Source organism: Eschscholzia californica, unplaced genomic scaffold, assembly GCF_041429995.1.
Source record: "Eschscholzia californica isolate CP2 unplaced genomic scaffold, dmEscCali1.0.p SCAF_1, whole genome shotgun sequence".
Classification (NCBI taxonomy): Eukaryota; Viridiplantae; Streptophyta; class Magnoliopsida; order Ranunculales; family Papaveraceae; genus Eschscholzia; species Eschscholzia californica.
This window is the reverse complement of record NW_028238198.1, coordinates 87136768-87162609: the sequence shown is the minus strand read 5'-3', so window position 1 is coordinate 87162609 and position 25842 is coordinate 87136768. Positions and strand designations below refer to the sequence as shown.

General features: G+C 39.3%; 1 long non-coding RNA gene and 1 pseudogene across 2 annotated transcripts; one reads left to right on the top strand and one right to left on the bottom strand.

Moving 5' to 3' along the window:
* The first annotated feature begins 1452 nt into the window (after positions 1–1452).
* LOC147570692 (putative disease resistance protein RGA1) lies at positions 1453–9749 on the top strand (annotated as a pseudogene).
* Positions 9750–10163: 414 nt separating this feature from the next.
* On the bottom strand, positions 10164–25826 carry LOC147570691 (uncharacterized). Of its 2 annotated transcripts, none has more exons than XR_015231492.1 (4): positions 24874–25826; positions 18044–19504; positions 11080–11567; positions 10164–10400 (listed from the first exon to the last, which is right to left on the bottom strand). It is a non-coding gene; the product is annotated as an uncharacterized LOC147570691 (long non-coding RNA). The 2 variants fall into 2 exon arrangements; XR_015231493.1 differs by having other exon boundaries at positions 11119–11567.
* Between the last annotated feature and the right edge of the window lie 16 nt (positions 25827–25842).

Sequence of the window (25842 nt, the reverse complement as noted above, 5' to 3'; positions counted from 1 at the left end):
ATCATATTTGCTAACCACATGACACGACAGAAGAGTGATCGATTTTATATATCACTTTAGTTGAATGTTAAGAGCATAAATTAGTTGCTTAGATTTTTGCCCCTCAACCATAGCCATAGCGTCAATACTTTGTGCAGCTAATGAGAACTCAAATAAGTCTTTCGTTAACCCTAGAACTGCAGTTGAATGGTGACCGACCACTAATATGCAAAGTAAGTTTTTTTTTATTCTTTTTCTGAAGAATCAGCAAGATTCGAACTTTTGTTATTTTCAAAAGGAAGACATACTATTATCATTCAACCAAAGTGAACTTTAGACATAGTATTCACAAATAGTACCAAACATGTAAACACAATAAATTTTTGTAGGATATAATCATAAGTTGCTACGAGTTAATGCAACAACGGCCAACAAGTTAAGTGTTTTTTTTTTTGTATGAAACGTCAACAGGTGTGTTTTGCACGTGTATATATGTTTCTTGTATTAGTAAAAAAATGTTACTCAATCTAACGACTCGGGCTGGCATAATCTCGACAACTGAGTTGGACGCACAAGAAAGTTCTACTATTTGATTGGCTCTGTTTTAGCTGGATCTCCTCCTTCATTTCTTTGGGTGCATGTATATGGATTCAATGATTCAACTACTAATGTTGGAAATTTGAAGCTTTTTCTCTGTTTAGGAATTTTGAAGCAAAGATGGTGTGGTTGGTGGGGACAAGAATTAATGTTTGAATTTTGTGAGCAACCGTGATGGGGTAACTCCCCACCTCACTCCCTTGTCTACCGTATTAGAATTAGACAAGGGAGTGTTTTTTCATTTTCAGTCCCTGCAAGTGTTTCAACTTTTAAGAACACCCCTACTTTTATGTGCCACATAGGCAAGATGGTGTACAAGGGAGTAAGGTGGGAGGGAACTTTATCATTTTTCTTTTGTGAGAGAACTGAAAAGGATAAGAGATGCTCTGAAACCTTCAAATTTGTTTTTCTAATTTTGTTAATTGAATGGGACAACAGGGGGACCATCTCTCTTCTACCTACCTTTTTCTCAATAACTTATATATACTAAATTTTTGTATTAGGATAGTACTCTTAAGAAGGAACCGTACACTTTATGTTCAAATCTTTTAATTGATTTTAAGTACATTTATAGGGTTGCTTTAGGTTTAGTATTATTTGTTTGTAACATATTGGAAAATGTTTCATAGATCTCTGATAAAGTGAAAAATTTCGGTATGTGAAAAAAGTTCCGTAAATCTCTGATAACGTGTCTTTTTTTTTCTTATTGCTGAAAGCAAAATTCCAGGTCTTGTGCAAGGCTAATGCTGATATGTGAAAAAAAAAAAAAAGTCTTCGAAAAAAATGAAAAGTCTAGGCCACATGTGTAGTGAAAACCATCTTGTCCACAAGAAAGCTCACACACAACGTTATCTTCAAAATTAATAATCGAGAGTCAGAGTGAGAGCTCTGCAAGAAGAGAATAATTGATCAGCAAATGATACTCATCCTTACTGAGTGAGAATTGAGAAAGAAAGAAAGAAAGAAAGAAAGAAAGAAAGAAAGAAAGAAAGAAAGAGAGAAAATGACAATAGTTGAAGGCCTCCAAGTTATGTTGAAGAAACTGGTGGGTGTGATCTCAAATGAGATTAGTCCTCTTAGGAACATGAGAAGTGATCTGGAAACTCTCGATAAAACACTCGAGATGATTTTGGCTGTAATATCTGATGCCGAAAGTCGACAAGTTAATGACAATTCAGTCAAGCTTTGGTTGAAACTCCTCCGAGATGTCGCCTATGATGCTGACGATGTGCTCGACGAGTTTGCATACGAATTAATGCATCGAGACAAGGTACGCAATTGTTTACCTTCAGTACCCAAAAAAATTTCATTTAATCACCAGATGGCTTCTAAAATCAAAACTATCAACACAAACTTAGATGCTCTTACCAAAGATATGGCTAGGTTTGGATTCAACCAGCTGGGTAGTACTAGTAGTACTACTGATCATCTTCAGTGGGACGGTCGAAACAACACTGACTTCTACGTTGATGACTCGGAAATTAATGTCGAAAGGGAGAATGATATATCCAACATAGTTGGCTTACTAATTAAATCACATGATGATGAAAATATTTCTGTCATATCCATTGTGGGTATGGGGGGGATTGGAAAGACAACACTTGCTCAACGAGTCTATAATCACCAGACTGTAACCAAATACTTTGACTTAAAAATATGGGTTTGTGTCTCTGATTGTGATATTGTTGTCGATAAAGTTTCAAAAGATATCCTTGACTCGATTACTAAATCCACTTGTGACACACCAACTACTGATGTGTTGGTAGATCGACTTTGTGAAGAGTTGAACAGCAAAAAATATTTGTTAGTTCTCGACGATCTTTGGGACAAAGATATTGGAAAATGGGCAAGTCTTAAAAGTCGTTTGGTAGTCGGAGCTCAAGGGAGCAAAATTTTAGTAACTACGCGAAGCGTAGAGGTTGCATCGAACGTCGGGGGAGCGATCTCTCCTTACATTTTGCAACAAATTTCAAATGAGGGTTGTTGGTTTATAATCAAACACCGGGCATTTTCTCCTGGCGGAGCACGGGAGAGCTCAAATATGATAGATCTAGGAAAAGGCATAGCAAGTAAATGTGGCGGTGTTCCCCTTGCAGCACAAACACTCGGGAATCTTATGCACAACAAAAATCAACAAAGCGACTGGGTGGAAATAAAAGACATGCCCATAATGAAAATCTTAGAAAATGGAAGTAGAATAAAGGAAATACTGAAATTAAGTTACGATCGTTTGTCGCCTAATCTAAAACGGTGTTTCTCTTATTGTTCTACATTTCCAAGGGGCTGGATGTATAAGAGAAAACCTATGATCCGCTTGTGGATAGCAGAAGGGTTTGTTCCATCATCAATGGAAGAAGAAGGAAATAATTTTTTTAATATTTTAGTAAACAATTCATTACTCCAACCTCACTCACCAAAACGAGATAAAAAGTACAAGATGCATGACCTTATATATGACCTTGCACAAAGTGTTAGTGAGCATAATGAGGTCTTAAATGTGAAGGTGAGCGAAATGGATGTCATTTCTAACACAGTAGTTCGTCGGCTAGGGGTAGATTTTGACAAGAAAGAAATTCCAACAACATTTCCAAAGGAACTGCGAACTTTTCTTACCTTCAATCCAGAGGATCGATGGCAATCTAATCGTGTGTTCAGTAATAAGTACTTACGCATATTAAGTTTGAGTATTTCAACGATTACGAGTTCACCTCTTTCTCTTGCCGAACTGAAACACTTGAGATACCTTAATGTAATAGGCAGTTTCTAAAAGTTATAAGAGGCGGTTTTGGTGGCGGTTTGGTTTCAAACAAATCAAGAGGCGGTTTAGATGGCTATTGGCTATGGCGGTTTTGGAATTGGCAGTTTCCCTTGTTCCCAATTCATGGCTATAGGCGGTTCAATTGGTTTCTAAATTTCGGCTTATAATAATATATAAATAGGGGGTCTTGGGTCCAATCTAAAAACACACCAACACAAACACAACTCTTCTTTAGAGAGAGCTAGAGAGAGAGCAAGTAAGAGAGATTGTTTTTGTTCATAGTTTTGAGCGGTGTTAAATTTCTCGGTCGTCGAAGATTTAGTATAGAAGGTTAATTACTATACGGTACCATCTTGGGACGAACTTGCGGATTGTGTTAGTCGTCTTCATCTATCCTTCAATAAAGATTTCTTGTTCGCCCGAGGACGTAGGTTTTAAAGCCGAACCTCGTTAAATTCTGTTCGCATATTTGATTTTGACTTAGCTTTTCGATTAATCTTCATAATCGGATCAATTTCTAGGATAGGTTCGATAGCTTCCGCGACTTTTAGTTTTTACAATTGGTACCAGAGCCTTGTTTGAGATTGAACGAAAAGAAGATGGGATCGAGAAGTGGTACGGTCAAATCAGGGAAATATGAGATAGAGAAGTTCAATGGGAAAAACGATTTTTCTTATTGGCGGATGCAGATGAAGAATCTGCTAATCTCGCAGAAATTACACAAGACGTTGACGGGAAAGAAACCAGGAGATATGTCAGATGAGGATTGGGAAGAGTTAGATCTCGAAGCACGGGCTACCATTATGTTGTGTCTTGAGAGGGATGTGGCGTTCCTAGTAGACGAAGAAACAACGGCGGCGGGTGTGTGGTTAAAGCTAGAAAGCAGTTTCATGACGAAAACTTTAACGAATCGGGTCTACTTAAAATCCAAATTATTCACATGTAGAATGGAAGAGGGTTCTTCTATTCAGGAATATGTGAATAGGTTTGACAGGATTATCTCAGACTTGAAGGATATTGATGTTAAGGTTGAGGATGAGGACCAAGCCCTCATATTGTTACTTTCATTACCTAAATCCTATGAGAACCTTGTTCAAACTTTGATGCTTGTTGGTGATAGTCTAACCATGGAAGAGACGAGAAACTCGTTATTAGCGGATGACCTTCGTAAGGTTGCTACTAGCAGTATGGCGTCGGGTGGAGTAGACAAGGAACAAGCACAAGGGTTGTTTGTAACAAGGGGGAGGAGTAATGAAAGGGGAAAGGGAAAGGGCGGGAAATCTAGATCCAAATCTAGAGGCTCTTTCAAGAAAACGTGCTTTAGTTGTGGTGAGCTTGGCCACTTTAAAGCGGCTTGTCCAAAGAGAAAGTTGAAGCAAAAGAATGAAGGCTACAAGGAGAAACAAGAGATGCAAGAGGCGGGATATGTGTCAGAAGAGGCGGACGAATGTTTCTCGGTGACAGAGGTGTCTGAGAAGATCTTCGATAAGTGGATGCTTGATTCAGGGGCGTCACACCATATGTGCCCAAATAGGGAGATGTTTACTACCTATAGGAGTATAGATGGTGGTACAGTTATACTGGGTGATGATAGTATATGTAAAACTGTGGGACTCGGAACAATACGGATCAAGATGCACGATGGAGTGGTGAGAACATTGACGGACGTAAGACACATACCCGATTTGCGGAAAAATCTAATTTCCCTTGGTGTGTTGGAGCGGAACGGCTGTAAGATAATTATAGAGAATGGCTCCATAAGAGTCGTTAAGGGTTCTTTGGTGGTAATGAGAGGTACTCGTTACGGTAATTTATACAAACTTTTGGGGACAACAATTACTGGAGATGTAGCGGTAGGAATCAGTGGAAGGGATCCAACGGCTAGTACGAGGCTTTGGCATATGCGCCTTGGGCATATGTCAGAAAAGGGTCTATCTTTGATGTGCGGGAAAGGCTTGTTGAAGGACATGAAGAAGCCTTGCATGGAGTTTTGTGAGCATTGTGTGTTCGGGAAGGCACACAGGGTGACGTTCTCTACAAGCAAGCACAGGAGCAAAGAGGTATTAGACTACGTACACACCGATGTCTGGGGACCGGCAAAGTTACCTTCCAAGGGTGGTTCCAGGTATTTTGTTGCATTCGTTGATGATCATTCGAGATTTGTCTGGCTTTATTTTCTGAAGCATAAGAATGAGGTATTCAACACATTCCTGGTGTGGAAAGCAATGGTTGAGAACAAAACTGGTCGAAAGCTGAAGACGTTAAGGTCGGATAATGGGACCGAGTACACGGATGGGGCATTCAAGGAGTTTTGTAATCAGGAAGGCATTGTGAGGCACTGGACAGTAGTAAACACACCTCAACAGAATGGAGTCGCAGAGAGATTGAACCGTACAATACTTGAGAAGGCTAGATGTATGCGCTCCAATTCGGGATTAGGCGTAGAATGGTGGGCGGAATCTGTTGCTACAGCTTGTTATATTGTGAACAGGTCTCCACATTCTTCTTTAGATGGCGGCATACCTTACGAGGTGTGGTCAGGTGAACATGCAGATTACGGGAGACTTAAGGTTTTCGGTTGTACGGCCTATTACCATGTTAAAGGTAACAAACTTGACAATAGAGCAAAGAAGGCAATTTTCTTAGGATATGCTACAGGAGTCAAGGGTTATCGGCTATGGTGTACGGAAGACAAGAAGTTTGTAATCAGCAGAGATGTGGTGTTTGATGAGTCATCTATTGTAGCTATGGCGAAAGCTACGGTGCCTAGTTGTGGTGATGTTGGGTCTACTAAAGCTCAAGTAGTGGAAGTAGAAGCCGAAGACCAACGGGTTTCTAGGAATCATGATCAGGTGGAGCATCAGGATAATACTCAGGATGAGGAAATTGATGAACCCGACCATGAGGAGGTTCAAGGGGAAGGTACACAAGTTTTACAACAATAGCAGCAGGATGTTTCGGTACACACTAGGCCGAAACGGTTATATAAGCCGGTACAGAGGTTAGGGTCAGACAAACCTCTTAGGCATTACGGGCAGGCAAATGTGGTTGAATATGCACTCTCGGTGGAAGACGACGAGCCGGTCACCTTCAAACAAGCTATCACCGCGGCGGAAAGAGAGAGTTGGTTGGTTGCTATGCAAGAAGAGATGGAGTCTCTTCACAAGAACCAGACATGGGAGGTTGTCCCATTGCCCGAAGGTAAGTCTGTTATTGGTTGTAAATGGGTGTACAAGAAGAAAGAGGATTCTTCCGAAATCAAGGGTACAAGGTATAAGGCAAGACTAGTGGCCAAGGGTTATGCACAGAAAGAAGGGGTCGACTACAATGAGATTTTCTCACCGGTCGTGAAACATACTTCTATTCGGGTGCTATTGAGTATTGTTGCTCACAGGGATCTTGAGCTGGAACAACTCGATGTTAAAACCGCCTTCTTGCACGGAGATTTGGAAGAAGAAATTTATATGGCTCAACCAGAGGGATACAAGGTTGAGGGCAAAGAAAATCAAGTATGTCGTTTGAGGAAATCTCTTTACGGATTGAAACAATCCCCTCGCCAATGGTACAAACGATTTGATTTTTTCATGCTAAAGCATGGTTTTCGCAGAAGTGACTATGATTGTTGTGTATACATCAAGAAACTTCGCGAAGGTGACTTTATTTATCTCCTTTTGTATGTGGATGACATGCTTATTGCTTCTCGAAGCATGGTGGAGATAGATAAGTTGAAATCTCAACTCAGTCAAGAGTTTGAGATGAAAGACATGGGCGTTGCAAAGAAGATACTGGGAATGGAGATTAAGAGAGAGCGGTCAAGTAAGAAACTGTACTTGAATCAGAAAGGTTACATCGAACGAGTAGTTTCTCGGTTCGGGATGCAGAATGCGAAGGCGGTGTCAACACCTTTGGCACCACACTTCAGGCTCTCGGGAAAACAATCTCCCACTACTACGGTGGAGAAGGATCATATGGATCGTGTACCGTATGCTAGTGCAGTTGGCAGTTTGATGTACGCTATGGTGTGTACTCGTCCAGATATTTCACAGGCGGTCAGTGTGGTTAGCAGGTTTATGGCAAACCCGGGGAAGACACATTGGGAAGCTGTGAAGTGGGTCTTGAGGTACTTGAAGGGTACCGTTGATACGGGTTTGTGCTTTGGTGGAGACACATGTCAGGTAAGCGGTTATGTTGACTCGGACTATGCTGGCGATCTAGATAGAAGACGATCTACTACTGGTTATGTATTTAGGGTACATGGTGCTCCAGTTAGTTGGCGATCGATGTTACAATCTACAGTTGCGTTATCTACTACGGAGGCCGAGTATATGGCTATGGCCGAGGGAGTGAAGGAAGCATTGTGGTTGTGGGGTCTTCTGGATGATCTAGGGATTAAGCAGGAGTGCGTGGATGTATGGTGTGATAGTCAAAGTGCGATCCACTTGGCGAAGAATCAGGTCCATCATGCTCGTACTAAGCATATCGATGTCAGGTATCACTTTGTACGAGATGTCATAGAGGAAGGTGATGTTTCTCTCATGAAGGTACACACAGATGAGAATCCCGCGGACATGTTGACTAAAGTGGTGACGTGTAGCAAGTTTCAGCATTGTCTGGAATTGCTGCAAATCGGCTCGTGTTAAGTTGCCCGAAAGGGCGTAATGGCGACAAGATAATCTTTATGTGAAGGGTTGGTAGAACTACGGTAGGCTTGATCCTATAAAAGGGTACGTAGGCAGCCATGGACATATGGTGCAGTCGGATGAAGTTACAAGAAGCAGATATATTTTACAAGGAGTATCCTGGTGTTCGTCCAAAATTTGAAGTATATCAAATTGTGTACGAGGTGGAGAATTGTAATAGGCAGTTTCTAAAAGTTATAAGAGGCGGTTTTGGTGGCGGTTTGGTTTCAAACAAATCAAGAGGCGGTTTAGATGGCTATTGGCTATGGCGGTTTTGGAATTGGCAGTTTCCCTTGTTCCCAATTCATGGCTATAGGCGGTTCAATTGGTTTCTAAATTTCGGCTTATAATAATATATAAATAGGGGGTCTTGGGTCCAATCTAAAAACACACCAACACAAACACAACTCTTCTTTAGAGAGAGCTAGAGAGAGAGCAAGTAAGAGAGATTTTTTTTGTTCATAGTTTTGAGCGGTGTTAAATTTCTCGGTCGTCGAAGATTTAGTATAGAAGGTTAATTACTATACGGTACCATCTTGGGACGAACTTGCGGATTGTGTTAGTCGTCTTCATCTATCCTTCAATAAAGATTTCTTGTTCGCCCGAGGACGTAGGCTTTAAAGCCGAACCTCGTTAAATTCTGTTCGCATATTTGATTTTGACTTAGCTTTTCGATTAATCTTCATAATCGGATCAATTTCTAGGATAGGTTCGATAGCTTCCGCGACTATTAGTTCTAACACTTAACCTCAAATACTGTTCACTCCAAGTACATGATTTGACTATCGGTGCTCTATATAATTTGCAAACACTCCTTTTAGAAAAATGTTTTAATCTTCGCAGTCTCCCTGATGACATCGGAGCATTAAAGAATCTAAGGGATCTTTCTCTTGTTGGATGCCCACAATTTGAAGAATTGCCCAAGTCTATTTGTAGCCTGTATAATTTGCAGTTTCTGTTCCTCCAGGATTGTACTAAATTAGAAGGGTTACCCAGTGAAATTGGAAATTTGAAAAAACTGAGAATTCTTGATCTCACTAGTTCTGGGATAACTAAATTACCTGACTCCATTAATGATTGTCATGATTTGGAAGTGTTGAATGTTGACGGTTGTAGAAATCTTAGTGAGCTACCGAAAGAGTTGGGAGCTTTGAAACGTTTACGTGTCCTAAATATTTCTTGAGCATGTATAAGAGATTTGCCTGACAGTATTATAGAGTGGATCACATTGTACTGCTAGTGTTGGTTGTATTGGAGACCTGGGAGGTCTAAACGTCATTCGTGCTAACTTAACTATCAATTATTTGAAGAGGATAAGAGGTGGTGGGATTGAGGAAGCCAAAGGAGCTAGTTTAAGGGAAAAATCAAATATTACCTCTTTGACACTAAACCGGCAGGGTCCTCACTCAGCTATTGATGATGATGATGTTGACGAAAACAAACATTTGGACAAAGAAGACATACTGGAGGGCCTTAAACCTCATTCTAATGTGAAGGTAATGAGAATTTATGGCTATAAAGGTTCGCAACCTCCCTCATGGATGACTAATACGTTATCGTCTCTACCAAATTTGGTGAAGCAAGAACTGTATGACTGCAACGGAATTCGACAACTTCAAGGCCTTGGTCAACTTCCTCACTTGCAAAAGCTTATTTTAGATCATTTGGAAAATAAAGAAGAATTGATTGAGGAGGAGGAGGCAACTATTGCAGCAGAATCATCCACAACTTGAGTTTCTGCCAAAATAATTCAGCATTTCAGATTCAGCCATTTCAATTCAGCGAATTCAGATTCAGCGAAATTCAGATTCAGACAAAAAGAAAAAACAAACAGCACCTTAGGCATCTGATCATTAGAGAATGTCCAAATTTCCAAGGTTGCATCCTCAATCTGACAGTACAAAGAAGGTTCTTTCGAGAAAGTTTAAGCACCTAAACTAACATATATGGGGATATAGGTTCGTTTATTTACTACTTTTCTCTCTTACTTTTTCACGTGTATTTACGCTCTGAAAATATTGTTGCGTCATATTGTTCTATTTTTCTTCATTCCGCGCAGCAGTGATATGCAACTAAGTGAGGCATCCAATAACACAAATTAAACCAAACTGAAGAAAACAAAGACGTCGATGTCAGAATTGAGTTTCCCATTTTATCTGAGAATTCTGTTTATTTAAAAGTTCTGTTGTTCATTTAATAAGAATTCCAACAATTTCACTTTCAACTGATCAGAGTTCAATTCTGTTTCCAAATATTATTTGAGAATTAGTACAAAGAAGCTAATTGAAGCTTGAAGATCGACTCCATCCTCCTTTTAAGTAGTCCTCCAGAGAATGATGGTTTTTTGGTTTTATTTGCTCTTTCTCCCCATGTAAAAGCTTCACTATCTGCAGGTTCATCACAAAACAAATAGATCAAACCATTTTCTTTTCCGGTCTTAGTCAAGCCATTTTTGAATTGCAAAGAGTCACAGCTTCAACCATTCTCTGCAGTTTTATCTAAAAAAAAAAGTCTATGGATACGTCTCCTCTTGAATGTTGGAAAATTTTTTCATGTTTATGTTGGGATCCTATTCGAGATGCAATTCAATTTTATGTTGATCGAAAAGGTCAAGAAAAAATTAATACCGTTTCCAAAGAAAAAGAAGGGTTTATTCCATCACCAAAATGTGTAGGTGTAAGAGAGGGAAGTAGTATATAAGACGAACCTGTTCATTATTACCGTTTCCAAAGAAAAATTAATACGTCTCCTCTTATTGTTCTTTATTTCCAAGGGCCTACATGTTTGGGAGACCATATCTAGTCCCGTTATGGATAGCAGAAGGGTTTATTCCAAAGTCCTCCATCCGGAGTTTGTTACAAGATGCATGATCTAATATATGACCTTGCACAAAGTGTTAGTGAGAATAATGAGTTCTTAAATGTGAAGGTGAGCGAAATGGATGTCATAAGAAATTGCACAAGAAAGAAATTCCAACAACATTTCCAAAGAAATTGCACACTTTTCTTACTTTCAATCTAAGATATCTATGGGAATCTAATCTTGTGTTTAGTAATAAGCACTTACGCATATTAAACTTGAGTCGTTCAACGATTACGAGCTCACCTCTTTCTTTTGCCAAATTGAAACACTTGAGATACCTTCACCTCTCAAACTGCTCAGTCCAAGTACAGGATCTGAATATTAGTGCTTTATATAATTTACAAACAATTATATTAGAAAGATGTGTTAATCTTCAAGGTCTCCCTAATGACGTAGGAGCATTAAAAAATCTAAGGCATCTTGGTCTGTATTCATGTCCACAGTTTGAAGAATTGCACAAGTCTATTTGTAACCTATCGAACTTGCAGTTTCTGTTCCTTTGGCATTGTGGTAAATTACAAGGGTTACCCAGTGACATTGGAAATTTGAAAAAATTGAGAAATCTTGATCTCTATGATATTAACATAAATAAATTACCTGACTCAGTTAATGATTGTCATGATTTGGAAGTGTTCAATGTTAGACATTGTAGAAATCTTTGTGAGCTACTGAAAGAGTTGGGAGCTTTGAAACTATTATGGGTCTCTCACCCACATACCCGACACAAGCACCAGCCCGGCGACATCAAGGCCGACCCATGCAACCCATGCAAACAAGATCTCCTCCATGATCTTAACTAACTTAGATTTGATAAATATCTTTTGTATCTCTAGTTGTACTTATCTTTAATAACCTATATATAGTATCAATTGTAACCCTAAATATACATAGAGAAATATCATTGAGTTTACTCATTTGTTTGTCTTCTCTTCCTCCATCTCTCTCTGTCGACCGATCACTCTCTCCCTCTCTCCATTCTTCACGGTTCTATCATAATCAAAGTGAGTTCATTCACTTCACATGGTATAAGAGCCACTTCTCTTATTTTTTTTCAATGACAACTCCAGAAGATACCACCTCTGAAACAACTATGCAAGCTCCAAACCGAGTTCTATCTCCTTATGATGTTCATCCTTCCGACTCACCAACTACGGTGATGATAACGCCTCTACTTAGTGGAGATAACTATCCGTCTTGGTCTCGAGGCATGACAAAGGCCTTACGAGCTAAAGACAAGCTCGGCTTTGTCAATGGAACCATTCCAAAACCAACCAATCCAAACGACCTCCACTCGTGGGAACGTTGTAATGATTTGGTGGTTAGTTGGATCACAAATTCCATTGATCCCGATCTCCGTCAATCTGTCCTTTATGATGATGTTGCCTCAGACATATGGAAAAATTTATACGATAGGTTTTATCAAACGAACGCTCCGAAAGTGTTTCAACTTAAAAGAGCGATTTCGTCGCTTAAACAAGAAACTTCCGATGTCTCTTCCTATTTTACTCGTCTTAAGTCTCTTCAAGACGAGTTATTGTCTTTAATGGCTATTGATCCTTGCATTTGTGGTCATGGCAAATCGATCCTTGATCGAACTAACCAGGATCGTGCCATGGAATTCCTCCAAGGTCTTCACGACCGGTTCTCGGCTATTCGAAGCCAGATATTACTTATGGATCCTTTTCCATCACTTTTAAAGATCCACTCTCTTGTTAAACAAGAAGAGATTCAACAAAACATTGTGAACTCTTCCGTCATTGATGTTGAAGCGGCGTCTCTAGCCGTCGGTCATAACAATTCTCGGTTTGGAAACCGAGTGGATTCATTTGACAAACCTCGTCCGAAACGACCTCGTTCATTCTGTGATTTTTGTAAGCTTCATGGTCACCTTCAACAAACTTGTTACAAGTTACATGGTTACCCACCAAAGAACAAAACAGGTCCATTGGCAGCCACGGTTTCTTCCATTGCTCCTGACGCAGGGGTGCCTGCAGCAACAACTATGTCACTTGATCAATACAAGTATCTATTGACACTCCTGGACCAGCAAAGGAATACCCAAATGTCACTGTCTACAGGCGCCTCCACTATGCAAGACCCGGCGGTCAACATGACAGGTACTTCTTCTCCTTCGTTCGCCACTTGGGTTATTGACTCGGGGGCGGCTAAAAATATTTGTTCCGATCTTTCTTATTTTTCGTCTTACTCATTGGCTCCCGACAATTATTTTGTTCGTCTCCCCGATGGTACTCGAGTGAGAGTTCACAATATAGGTTCGATTAAATTCACCCCTACATTGTTTCTTCGTAATGTTCTTCATATACCCTCTTTTAAATTTAATCTCATCTCCGTTTCCGAAACTACTAAATCACTTAATTGTGAAGTAATTTTTCGATCTTCTCATTGTGTCTTTCAGGACCTACGGAGGACAAGGACGATTGGACTTGGTGAATGTCATGAAGGACTATACTTGCTTCGCACGGAACCTAGGATCTTTTCAATTTCTAGTTCTATTTTTTTTGAATCCAAGGGAAACATATCCATTAATAAGTGATAAACATCACAATGATACAAGGATGATATTGTTATTTCTCTCCTCAACTTCATGAGAGTTATATAAGCAAAGTTCTTAGAACTTTCGAATCTAAAGTGCCTCATGAAGGGACAGAAATGGGACTAGACACCGACTCGATAAAATGACCCTAAAGGTCGCGAATGAAAAGACCCTAAAGGTCGAGAATGAAAAGACCCTAAAGGTCGACAAAAATAATACTAATACAAATACGAAAATAACCATAGTAGTCTTCACCAGAGAACCGTCGTCGTCACCGTAAAAAAACTGTTTTCATCACCGGAAAACCGTCTTCATCGTCGGAGAACCGCCGCCATCACCGGAGAACCACCACCACCACAAAGGAACCGCCGTCAATGCAGGAAAAACTTTATTAAGAACACTACAAAGAATAATTCCACTGCTTAATCCAACCCTAAGTTCTTCTTCAGACGAGAATTACCACCACTTCTTAATTCGACTTCTTAATCCAACCCTAAGTTCTTCTCAAAGATGATCCCCAATTCGGACCTAGGAGGATAACCGTCTCGCAGAGATTCACATCTTGATAAATAGATTTACCACCACCACCACTACCTCCATCCCATTTATAACGTTCTTGTTGTAATAATCCAATCAAAGATTCACGCCGACGATAAACACTATCAAATCGAGTATAAAAAACGATCTATTTAAGATTCTGATATAAGAATCTGATGATGACCTAATTTCTGATAAAGTTACAAACTTTGATGTTCTAATCACTGTTTCCTTTAACTTCCTCAATCTAATAATACTAAACATCTTCTTCTTCTTCTTCTTCTTCGATTGACAAATAAATTTTGATAATTCTCAACAACAAAAAGAAACCCAAGAGAGATTTGGATTCCAAGAGAAAGAATGAATGATGGGTAGAGAAAGGGATTGGGATCTGGCAGGAAGAGAAGATGAAATGTTGAAGAGAGAGTTTCACCCTGATCGAATATAGTTTTTCTTTTCTTCCATTAAAATCAAACAAATAGATCTAAAAAAGAAAAGAGATATGGGTGATTTTTGATATCTCAACCATTCAATGAAGTTGATTAGGAGAAGCTATTAATGGAGGGAAGCCTAACACACAATGAAAACGAAAAGGGGATCCGGCGAAGGGTCATCCCTCCGCCGGAAAAGCAAAAGAGATCTGAGAAGAAGAGAAACAAAATTTCTAGTTCTATTAGTAATAATCTTGTTAGTTCTTTTGATTTATGGCATTGGAGGTTAGGTCACCCTTCGGTTTCTCGTTATAAGTATTTTATTTCTCGTATTCCTTGTATGCGTTCTAGTATTATCAATAAAAATAAAGTTCCGTGTGTAATTTGTCCACAATCTAAACAAACCCGATTACCCTTCCCAATTAGCACATCTAAATCTACTCACCCTTTTCAACTTATCCACGCGGATGTGTGGGGACCATTTTCAACTCCCTCCACGTCCGGGTGTCGCTATTTCCTCACCTTAATCGATGACTTTTCTCGATGTACGTGGATATATTTAATGCATAATAAATCGGACACTACAACTTGGATCATCCATTTTTTTAATTACGTAACGACCCAATTCAATAAAAAAATCCACTCTATTTCTTCGGGAAACGGTAATACTCTTTTCCCTCAAATTCAAATATTTCGTTCCGATAATGGAACGGAATTTATGAACAAGGAGCTACAAAATTGGTTTTCCACTCAAGGAATATTACACCAACGTAGTTGCACTTACACTCCGCAACAAAATGGTGTCGTTGAGCGTAAGCACCGACACATTTTGGAAGTTGCTCCATCCCTCCGACTTCAAGCAAGCCTTCCATTATCCTTTTGGGGTGAATGCGTATTAACGGCAATCTACCTAATTAATAAATTACCAACACCCGTTCTTCATGGTCTTTCTCCACATGAGAAATTACTTGGCTCACCACCTACCTTCTCCCACTTTCGTGTATTTGGTTGTTTGTGTTTTGTACGAACACCAAAACCCATTACCAAAATGGATCCTCGTGCCAATCCGGCAATATTTTTAGGTTACCCACATGGACAAAAAGGCTTCAAATTGTTTGATTTACGTTCCCGCCGAATTATCATTTCTCGTGATGTGGTCTTTCACGAATCCACGTTTCCCATGTCATCTCATTCTTCTATCACACAAGCATTACCACGTCCCTTCATCTTTATCGAAGATGATGGCACATTCATCTTCCCAACAGTTGACCCTTCGGCCATACCAGCTACTGGGGTGCCCACAGAATGTACTCCGTTGGCACGCTCACCTACTGGTGTGCCGATAGTACCTGACGAAACCTCATGGCCTTCATCACCTATTGTGCCCTCAGCCACCATAGCTGACTCAAGAGGATCTTCTACAGGCACCGCAAGCCCGGTCTCCCCTTCACTTCCATCTGATTCTATAGGCACCTCTGCCAATTCTCCACTTCATGCTTCCAAACCGATCAACAACTCGTCTGCGATTTCAATTTCTGACCACTCATTGGTCAATCCTGACTCAATCCCAGTCACCGAGGGACTAGTCCCAACTCGTCCCTCTAGAATTCGGCGTCCACCTTCCCACTTGGACGATTACATATGTGCCACTCCGAGTTTCCCATTTTCTGATTCAAACTCCGATATTCCTTATCCATTATCACATTCTCTTTCCGATAAATTCTTATCTTCGGACCACAAAATCTTTCTTGCTTCAATCCTTTCGGAAAATGAACCTTCATCATTTTCTCAGGCCATGAAATTTCCACATTGGAAAGAGGCCATGACCAAAGAAATTCAGGCTTTGGAATCAAACAACACATAGTCACTTGTTCCTCTTCCTATGAACAAACGTCCCATAGGTTGTAAATGGGTTTATAAAATAAAATATAAACCCGATGGCTCGATCGAACGTTACAAAGCCCGGCTAGTCGCCAAAGGCTATACACAAATAGAAGGGCTGGATTATCATGACACGTTTGCCCCGGTCGCTAAATTGGTAACTGTTCGTGTCCTTCTCTCGATTGCAGCCATCAAAAATTGGTCTCCTCATCAATTAGACGTAAATAACGCCTTTCTTCAAGGTGACTTAAATGAGGAAGTATACATGAAATTACCTCCAGGTTATTCCAACAAGGGGGAGACACGTGTTTGTCGCCTTCATAAATCAATATACGGCCTCAAACAAGCATCTAGACAATGGTTCTCGAAATTTTCTTCAGTTCTCGTACAAAAAGGATTCAAACAATCTTTATCAGACTATTCCCTTTTTTCTTACTTCAAAGCCGATATTATTATTCATGTACTAGTCTATGTGGACGACATTATAATCACAGGAAATAATGAATCGGCCATTTCCAAGCTCAAATCTTTTCTTGGGGATACGTTTTCCCTTAAAAATCTTGGTTTCCTTAAGTATTTTTTAGGAATAGAGGTTTCCCGCTCTTCTTCAGGCATTTTTCTTTGTCAAAGAAAATATGCGCTTGATATTCTCCAGGATTCGGGACTCACTGCAGCCCGGCCTTCACCATTTCCCATGGAACAGAAACTCCGTCTCACATCAACGGACGGAATCAATATTCCGGATCCGACTCCATATAGAAGATTGATGGGTCGCTTAATTTATCTTACAGTTACACGACCTGATATCTCGTTTGCGGTCAATAACTTAAGTCAATTTATGCAGCAACCAACCACTGCTCATTTAGAAGCTGCTAACCGTATCCTACGTTACATTAAAGGAACCTTAGATCACGGTATTTTTCTCTCTGCAACCATTTCTCTCCACATTTCTGGCTATTGTGATTCAGATTGGGCTGGTTGTCCTTCCTCCCGTCGATCAACGACAGGATATTTCACGATGCTTGGATCGAGTCCATTATCGTGGAAATCAAAGAAACAACACACTATAGAACGCTCCTCCGCAGAAGCAGAATATCGAGCATTGGCAACACTTACTTGTGAGTTACAATGGCTCAAATATCTCCTTACAGACCTCGAAGTTGATCATCCTTCCCCTATGACGGTACACTGCGACAATCGCGCAGCTCTTCACATCGCTGACAATCCGGTATTTCACGAACGAACGAAACACATTGAAATAGATTGTCACCTGGTACGGGAAAAGCTTAAAACAAACCTCATTGCAACTAAGTTTACACCGACAACGGATCAACTTGCAGATATATTCACCAAACCTTTAGGAGCTGATGCGTTTTCGAAGATTATTGGCAAGTTGGGCGTTCCTTCTATTTCCGCTCCAACTTGAGGGGGAGTATTATGGGTCTCTCACCGAGTACCCGACACAAGCACCAGCCCGGCGACATCAAGGCCGACCCATGCAACCAATGCAAACAAGATCTCCTCCATGATCTTAACTAACTTAGATTTGATAAATATCTTTTGTATCTCTAGTTGTACTTATCTTTAATAACCTATATATAGTATCAATTGTAACCCTAAATATACATAGAGAAATATCATTGAGTTTACTCATTTGTTTGTCTTCTCTTCCTCCATCTCTCTCTGTCGACCGATCACTCTCTCCCTCTCTCCATTCTTCACGGTTCTATCATAATCAAAGTGAGTTCATTCACTTCACAGAAACGTTTACGTGTCCTAAATATTTCTTACACGAGCATAAGAGATTTGCCTGACAGTATTACTGAATTGACGAAATTGACCAAATTACATCTGGGGAAATGACAGCCTCCCAAATACATAGGAAACTGGACTAACCTGAGAAGTCTTACATATTCCTACGACGCCATAGGAACAATGTCAGGAATGGATCGCCTAAGTCATCTTGAAAAATTAGCTAGGTATGATGTGAGTGAAAATAGTGGATCACATTGTGCTGGTGGTGGTGGTGGTGGTATTGGAGACCTGGGAGGTCTAAACCTCATTGGTGGTGAGTTAATGATCAATTGTTTGGAGAGGGTAAGAGGCGGTGGAATTGAGAAAGCCAAACTAGCTAATTTAAGGAAAAAAAATAAAAAATTACCTCTTTGACACTATACTGGAATTGTCCTTTACCTATTGATGTTGACGAACACGAACATTTGGATGAAGACGTACTGGAAGGCCTTCAACCTCATTCTAATCTAAAGAATTTGAGAATTAATGGGTATAAAAGTTTGAAACTTCCATCATGGATGACTAATAATAGTATCTCATTGTCTCTACCAAATTTGTTGAGGCTAGAACTGCTAAACTGCAAGAGAATTCAACAACTTCAAGGCCTTGGTCAACTTCCTCACTTGAAAAATCTTATTTTATTTGATATGGAAAATTTAGAAGAATGGATTGAGGAGGAGGAGGCAACTTCTTGTTATTTTCCGATGCTTGTTAATTTGGTCATTAAGTTTTGCCCAAAGTTGGTTACATTGCCAACTATTTGTCCCTGTGTGAAAGAGCTCACCATTGAACAAGTGAATGCCAAGGTATTGAATATCAACAACATCACTTCTCTGCACCACCTTCATATAGTGGATGTTCCACAACTTGAATTCCTGCCCCGCCAGATATTACATCCTAGACTTGAGTATCTGGTGATTAAGAAATGTCCAAATTTCAAAGGTTTCCTTCCACATATACAAGACATTGATTTACAAGCCCTTGAGAGGATAAAGATTTTAGATATTGAATGGTTGCATCCCCAATCTGATAGTACACAAAAGGTTCTTTCAAAGATATCACGAGAAGCTACATAGCCCTACAGGTTCGTCTTATTTACTATTACTTTCCTCTCTTAAAGTGTACTATAATTTTTTTTTATTAGAGAAGACACATGACATGCTTTTAGTTGTTCATGCTAAAGAAGATGGAAATGCTAAATCTTTATGTTTTTGTTTGCACAAAGTGTTAGTGAGAATAATGAGTTCTTAAATGTGAAGGTGAGTGAAATGGACGCCATTTCTAACCAAGAAGTTCATCGTTTATTATTAAGAACTTGCGCATATTAAACTTGAGTCGTTCAACGATTACGAGTTCACCTCTTTCTTTTGCGAAATTGAAACATTGAGATACCTGAACCTCTCAAATTGCTCACTCCAAGAACATGATTTTACTATCAGTGCTCTATATAATTTGCAAACACTACCTTTAGAAAAATGTGTTGGGGTCCCTCCTTATAATTAAAGGACTCCTAGTTGGAATAGGATTTCCCTTATTCCTTGTTTGGGGAAAAAATAGAAACTTCTATTTTTTCAAGCCTAAAAAGGAATTCCTATTTCTATTGGTAAACCTCCTTATTTATTATTATAAATAGGGAATGAAAGGGAAGAGATTATACACAACAACTTCCAGAACAAAGAGAAGTCAGAGAAAGAGAGATTTCTGAAGTGGTTCTTTCAAGAGAGATTGAAAGAGCAGAATATTGGTTTGAAGAAAAGAAGATTATTAATCTTGTGAAGCAATTTAGTTTGTGGTTATCTTCTTCAACCTTTAGTAATCTAGGATTTGTTCAAATCCTAAGGAGTAAGAGATTTTATTTCTTTGTTTCTTTGTTCAGTTTATCCACCATAGATTTGGTGAAGAGTTGTCCAAGAGTGTTACTACACATCTTGAAGAGTTGTGTAACCCATTATTTAATTATAGTGGAAGATTTCTGGACTAGGTCCCGTGGTTTTTTACCTTCTAGTTTGGAGGGGTTTTTTGCCACGTTAAATAATCTTGGTGTCTCTACTTTTACTTTCGCATCGTTTATCTTCATATTCCTGAACAAGTTAATTAGGTTATTTTTCCTAACAAGTGGTATCAGAGCTAAGGTTGGATTTATTGTTCAGAAATATGGAAGTGAATACTAATCGCATGATTAGTTTAGATGGAGAAAACTACTTGATGTGGAAAGCAAAAATGGAAGATTTGTTATACTGCAAAGACCTAGCTACACCCATTGAAAATCACGGTACAAAACCGATGAAGATAGATGAAGAAGACTGGAAGGTATTAGATCGTAAGGTTGTTGGATTTATTCGACAATGGGTAGAACCCAGTGTTTTTCATCATGTATCGACGGAGACTTCCGCTTATAGTCTATGGAGGAAATTAGAAGAATTGTATGATCAGAAGACAGCTGCCAAAAAGGCTTACTTGTTCAGAAAGCTAGGAAAATTACAATATAAAGAAGGAACCTCAATTGCTCAACACTTGAATGAGATGAAAAGTCTAGTAAACCAGCTTTCTGCAATGAAGTTAGTTTTGGATGATGAGTTGCAGGCCTTACTTCTTCTAAATTCTTTACCAGATAGTTGGGAGACATTGGTGGTGTCTCTTAGCAATTCTGCTCCTGATGGCATAATGCGTATGAATCACGTAACAGGTAGTTTGTTGAATGAAGAAACAAGAAGGAAATCATCGTCAGACGAGTCTCATTCAGAGGCACTTGTTACAGAAAGACGGGGGAGAGGTAAAAGTAGAAAACCTCATAACCGTGATAAGTCAAGGGGGAGATCAAAACCAAAGAAAGAAGTTAGATGTTTTGGTTGTGGAAAAATGGGTCATTACAAGAGTGATTGCAGGAAACCAAAGAAGGAAAATAAAAAGGATGATGAAAAACAAGATAATGTTGCGGCAGTTGCCTCAGGTGATGACATTATCTTACTCTCAGGTTGTGGAGACACTTGCTTAAGTATGGCTGAGTCAGAACCAGAAACAACATGGTTGGTTGACTCAGGTGCTTCGTATCATGCTATTCCATGTAAGGATTTCTTTAACTCTTACAGAACTGGTGACCTTGGCAAAGTCAGGATGGGAAACTTAGGTTTCTCAAAAATCGTAGGAATTGGAGAAGTGAAAATTGAGACGAGCACAGGAAGTACATTGATTCTTAAGAATGTGAGGCATATACCAGATCTTCGATATAACCTAATCTCTACAGGAGTATTAGATGATGAAGGGTACCACAGTCACTTTGGTGATGGAAAGTGGAAGCTCACAAAAGGGTCAATGGTGATAGCAAGAGGGAAGAAGTGTTGTACTTTATACAGGACTCAAGTAAAACTGTGCAAAGGAGAATTGAATGCAGTTGAAAAAGATTCTTCCACTGATCTTTGGCATAGAAGACTCGGGCACATGAGCGAGAAAGGACTTCAAATCCTTGCTAAACGACAAGACTTACCGAACGTAAAAGGTATAAATTTAAACACTTGTTCTCATTGTTTAGTAGGAAAGCAACATAGAGTTTCCTTTCAAAGGAATGCATCTGAAAGAAAATCCAGAGTTTTGGAGCTTGTTTATTCTGACGTTTGTGGACCTTTAAAGGTCAAAACACTTGGTGGTGCTTTGTATTTTGTTACTTTTATAGATGATGCTTCCAGGAAAGTTTGGGCATATGCCATAAAGACCAAAGATCATGTACTTGCAGTTTTCAAGAATTTCCACAACATGGTAGAACGGGAGACAGGAAAATCATTGAAGTGCATTCGCACTGACAATGGAGGAGAATACATCGGGTCGTTCGAAGAGTATTGCAAAACCCATGGTATTCGACATGAACAGACAGTTCCCAAAACTCCACAACAAAATGGTGTAGCAGAACGCATGAATCGCACTATTGTGGAGAGGATCAGATGTATGCTCTCAGAAGCTAAGTTGCCTAAAAGTTTCTGGGGTGAAGCAATGCGTACTGCATGTTATCTGATCAATTTATCACCTTCAGCACCATTAGATGGAGATGTAGCTGAGAGAGTGTGGGCTGGGAAAGAAGTCAGTTATGAACACTTAAGGGTGTTTGGTTGCAGGGCTTTTGTGCATATACCTAAAGATCAAAGAGCAAAGCTTGATGATAAAGCCAAACAATGCATCTTTTTAGGGTATGCAGATGAGAAATTCGGATACAGGTTATGGGATCCAGTCGATAAGAAGATTATTAGAAGTAGAGATGTGGTCTTTCTTGAAAATCAAACTATTGAGGACTTCGGGAAAGTTGAGAAGCATGAGAATCATAGTAATGATCTCATTGATCTAGATCCACATATCTCTTCTAAGGTTATGCATGATAATGCAAGTGAAGAACAAAATCATGAAGATGAAGCTCATGAAGATGTTCCTATGGGTGATGATGTTGAGCAAGGAATGGAAGTTCAACATGAACCACCAGCTGAATTGAGAAGATCGACTAGAGATAGAGCACCATCTACCAAGTATCCTCCACACGAGTATGTGATGGTTACAGATAGTGGAGAACCACAGTGTTATGAAGAAGCCCTAGATGATGAACACAAGAATGAGTGGTTGAAAGCTATGGAAGATGAGATTGAATCGTTGCATAAAAACAACACTTTTAAGTTGGTTGAAAAACCTAAGAATAAGAAAATTCTTAAAAATAAGTGGGTGTTCAAAATCAAGACTGAAGAAAGAAATTCACAACCACGGTATAAGGCACGCCTAGTGGTGAAAGGATTTGGGCAGAAGAAGGGTATTGATTTTGATGAGATTTTCTCTCCGGTGGTGAAGATGTCCTCTATACGGTTAGTATTGGGATTGGCTGCAAGTATGAACCTAGAAATTGAACAACTAGATGTCAAGACCGCTTTCCTTCATGGTGACTTGGAGGAAGATGTGTATATGGAACAACCAACAGGGTTTGAAGTTAAAGGTAAGGAACACTTGGTTTGTAAGTTAGAGAAGAGTTTATATGGGCTGAAACAAGCACCAAGACAGTGGTACAAAAAGTTTGAATCATTCATGAAGGATCAAGGGTATCACAGGACGGCTTCAGATCATTGTGTTTTCGTTCATAAATTTCTTGATGGAGATTTGATTATACTTCTACTTTATGTTGATGATATGTTGATTGTTGGTTAGGATGCTAATAAAATTAGCAGGTTAAAGAAGGAACTAAACAAGTATTTCGATATGAAAGACTTGGGTCCAGCAAAACAAATTCTTGGCATGCATATCTCTCGTGATAGGAAAGCTGGAAAACTTTGGCTATCCAAGAAAGATACATTGAGAAGGTTCTAGAAAGGTTCAATATGGACAAGACAAAACCAGTGAGTTGTTCATTAGCTAGTCACTTCAAGTTGACTCGTGATCAGTGCCCATCAACTAGAAGTGAGAAAGAAGAAATGGAGAAAATTCCTTATGCTTCAGCTGTAGGAAGCTTGATGTATGCAATGGTGTGTACAAGACCGGACATTGCATTTGCAGTTGGAGTAGTAAGCAGATTTCTTGCTAATCCAGGCAAAGAGCATTGGTTAGCAGTGAAGTGGATTCTGAAGTATCTTAGAGGTACGTCTAAAGCTCGTATATGTTTTGGTAATGATAAGCCAGTATTAGTCGGTTACACAGATGCAGACATGGCAGGAGATGTAGACTCTAAAAGGTCCACATCAGGCTACTTATTTACATTTTCAGGGGGAGCAGTGTCATGGCAATCTAAATTACAAAAGTGTGTAGCTTTATCTACTACAGAGGCAGAATATATTGCCATTACAGAATGTTGCAAGAAGATGTTATGGATGAAGAGGCTGGTAGAAGAACTTGGTATGAAACAAGATAATTATGTTATTCATTGCGACAGTCAGAGTGCCATCCACCTCAGTAAGAATTCTAGTTTCCATTCCAAGTCCAAGCATATAAATGTGAGATACCAGTGGATCCAAGATGTTCTTGAAGAAAAGGTGTTGAAGATCGAGAAAATCCATACTGAAGACAATGGTTCAGATATGATGACAAAACCATTACCCAAAGGCAAACATGAGCTATGTAGCAGTGTTGCAGGTTTGGGGATGGTAGGTCCCTCTTCATAAGTCGGGAGGGGGAGTTTGTTGGGGTCCCTCCTTATAATTAAAGGACTCCTAGTTGGAATAGGATTTCCCTTATTCCTTGTTTGGGGAAAAAAATAGAAACTTCTATTTTTTCAAGCCTAAAAAGGAATTCCTATTTCTATTGGTAAACCTCCTTATTTATTATTATAAATAGGGAATGAAAGGGAAGAGATTATACACAACAACTTCCAGAACAAAGAGAAGTCAGAGAAAGAGAGATTTCTGAAGTGGTTCTTTCAAGAGAGATTGAAAGAGCAGAATATTGGTTTGAAGAAAAGAAGATTATTAATCTTGTGAAGCAATTTAGTTTGTGGTTATCTTCTTCAACCTTTAGTAATCTAGGATTTGTTCAAATCCTAAGGAGTAAGAGATTTTATTTCTTTGTTTCTTTGTTCAGTTTATCCACCATAGATTTGGTGAAGAGTTGTCCAAGAGTGTTTCTACACATCTTGAAGAGTTGTGTAACCCATTATTTAATTATAGTGGAAGATTTCTGGACTAGGTCCCGTGGTTTTTTACCTTCTAGTTTGGAGGGGTTTTTTGCCACGTTAAATAATCTTGGTGTCTCTACTTTTACTTTCGCATCGTTTATCTTCATATTCCTGAACAAGTTAATTAGGTTATTTTTCCTAACAGCCCAGAGACACCAACTGCCCAGAGACACCATTTTGGGGTCTTCGATAGGTATGATGTGAGGTATAGGAGACCTGGGAGGTCTAAACCACATTGGTGGTGACTTAAAAATCAATTGTGTTTATCTAAAAGTTCTGTTATTCATTTTGAGGTTTCATCTACCAATTATGTCCATCTAATGATTTAATAAGAATTCCAACCATTTCTCTTTAACTGATCACAGTTCAATTTCATCTACCAATTATGTTTTCCCATGTCAAAAATTTCATTAGGTCAGTCATTATACATTTTGTGTGACTCCACTTATGTTCTGATAGGAAAATGAGAAAGAGAGTGGTGATCAAGTTGTTTTCCACTTTCCACGTCTGGGGTTCGAGACACACATACATTACTAGACAATTGATCTTATTAGAGAAGACGGTTGTTTCACAGTTACTTACAAGATAGAGAGCCATCTTCCACAACTAGGGACGCCACTGCACTACTTTGTTCATGTTGATTGCCATGTCTTTCGTCGAATCAGCAACAAATGAAAGCTTTATCAGATGGGGTATAAAAGCTAATCGAAGCTTGAGGGTCGACTCCATCGTCCTTTTAAGCCATTTTCACCCAGTTAGTAGTTCTTCAACAAGTAGTCGATCAACGAGCTCCTACTCCTGATCAAGAAAATAATTATCATCAGTATCCCATTCACTGGCCAGCAGCCGTAAAGCAGCAGAAAACATACCGAGACAAATATCATCAATGAAAACCAAGTAAACTAAAAACTGCTGTAGGTTATTCATTGTGTACTTCTAATGCTGTTTTTCCGACAATCAACATTAAAACTAAGCACTATACTACACAACAAAGTTCAGTTTCTCTGCGCTTCCATAATTTGTTTACCTAATGGTTTCCAAATGAAAAACGAAAAATTTAATCCATCACCAAGCCAATAAAAAAAAAAAAAAATCAAACACAACAATATCTTCGAAAATAATAATAATTGAGAGAATAATTG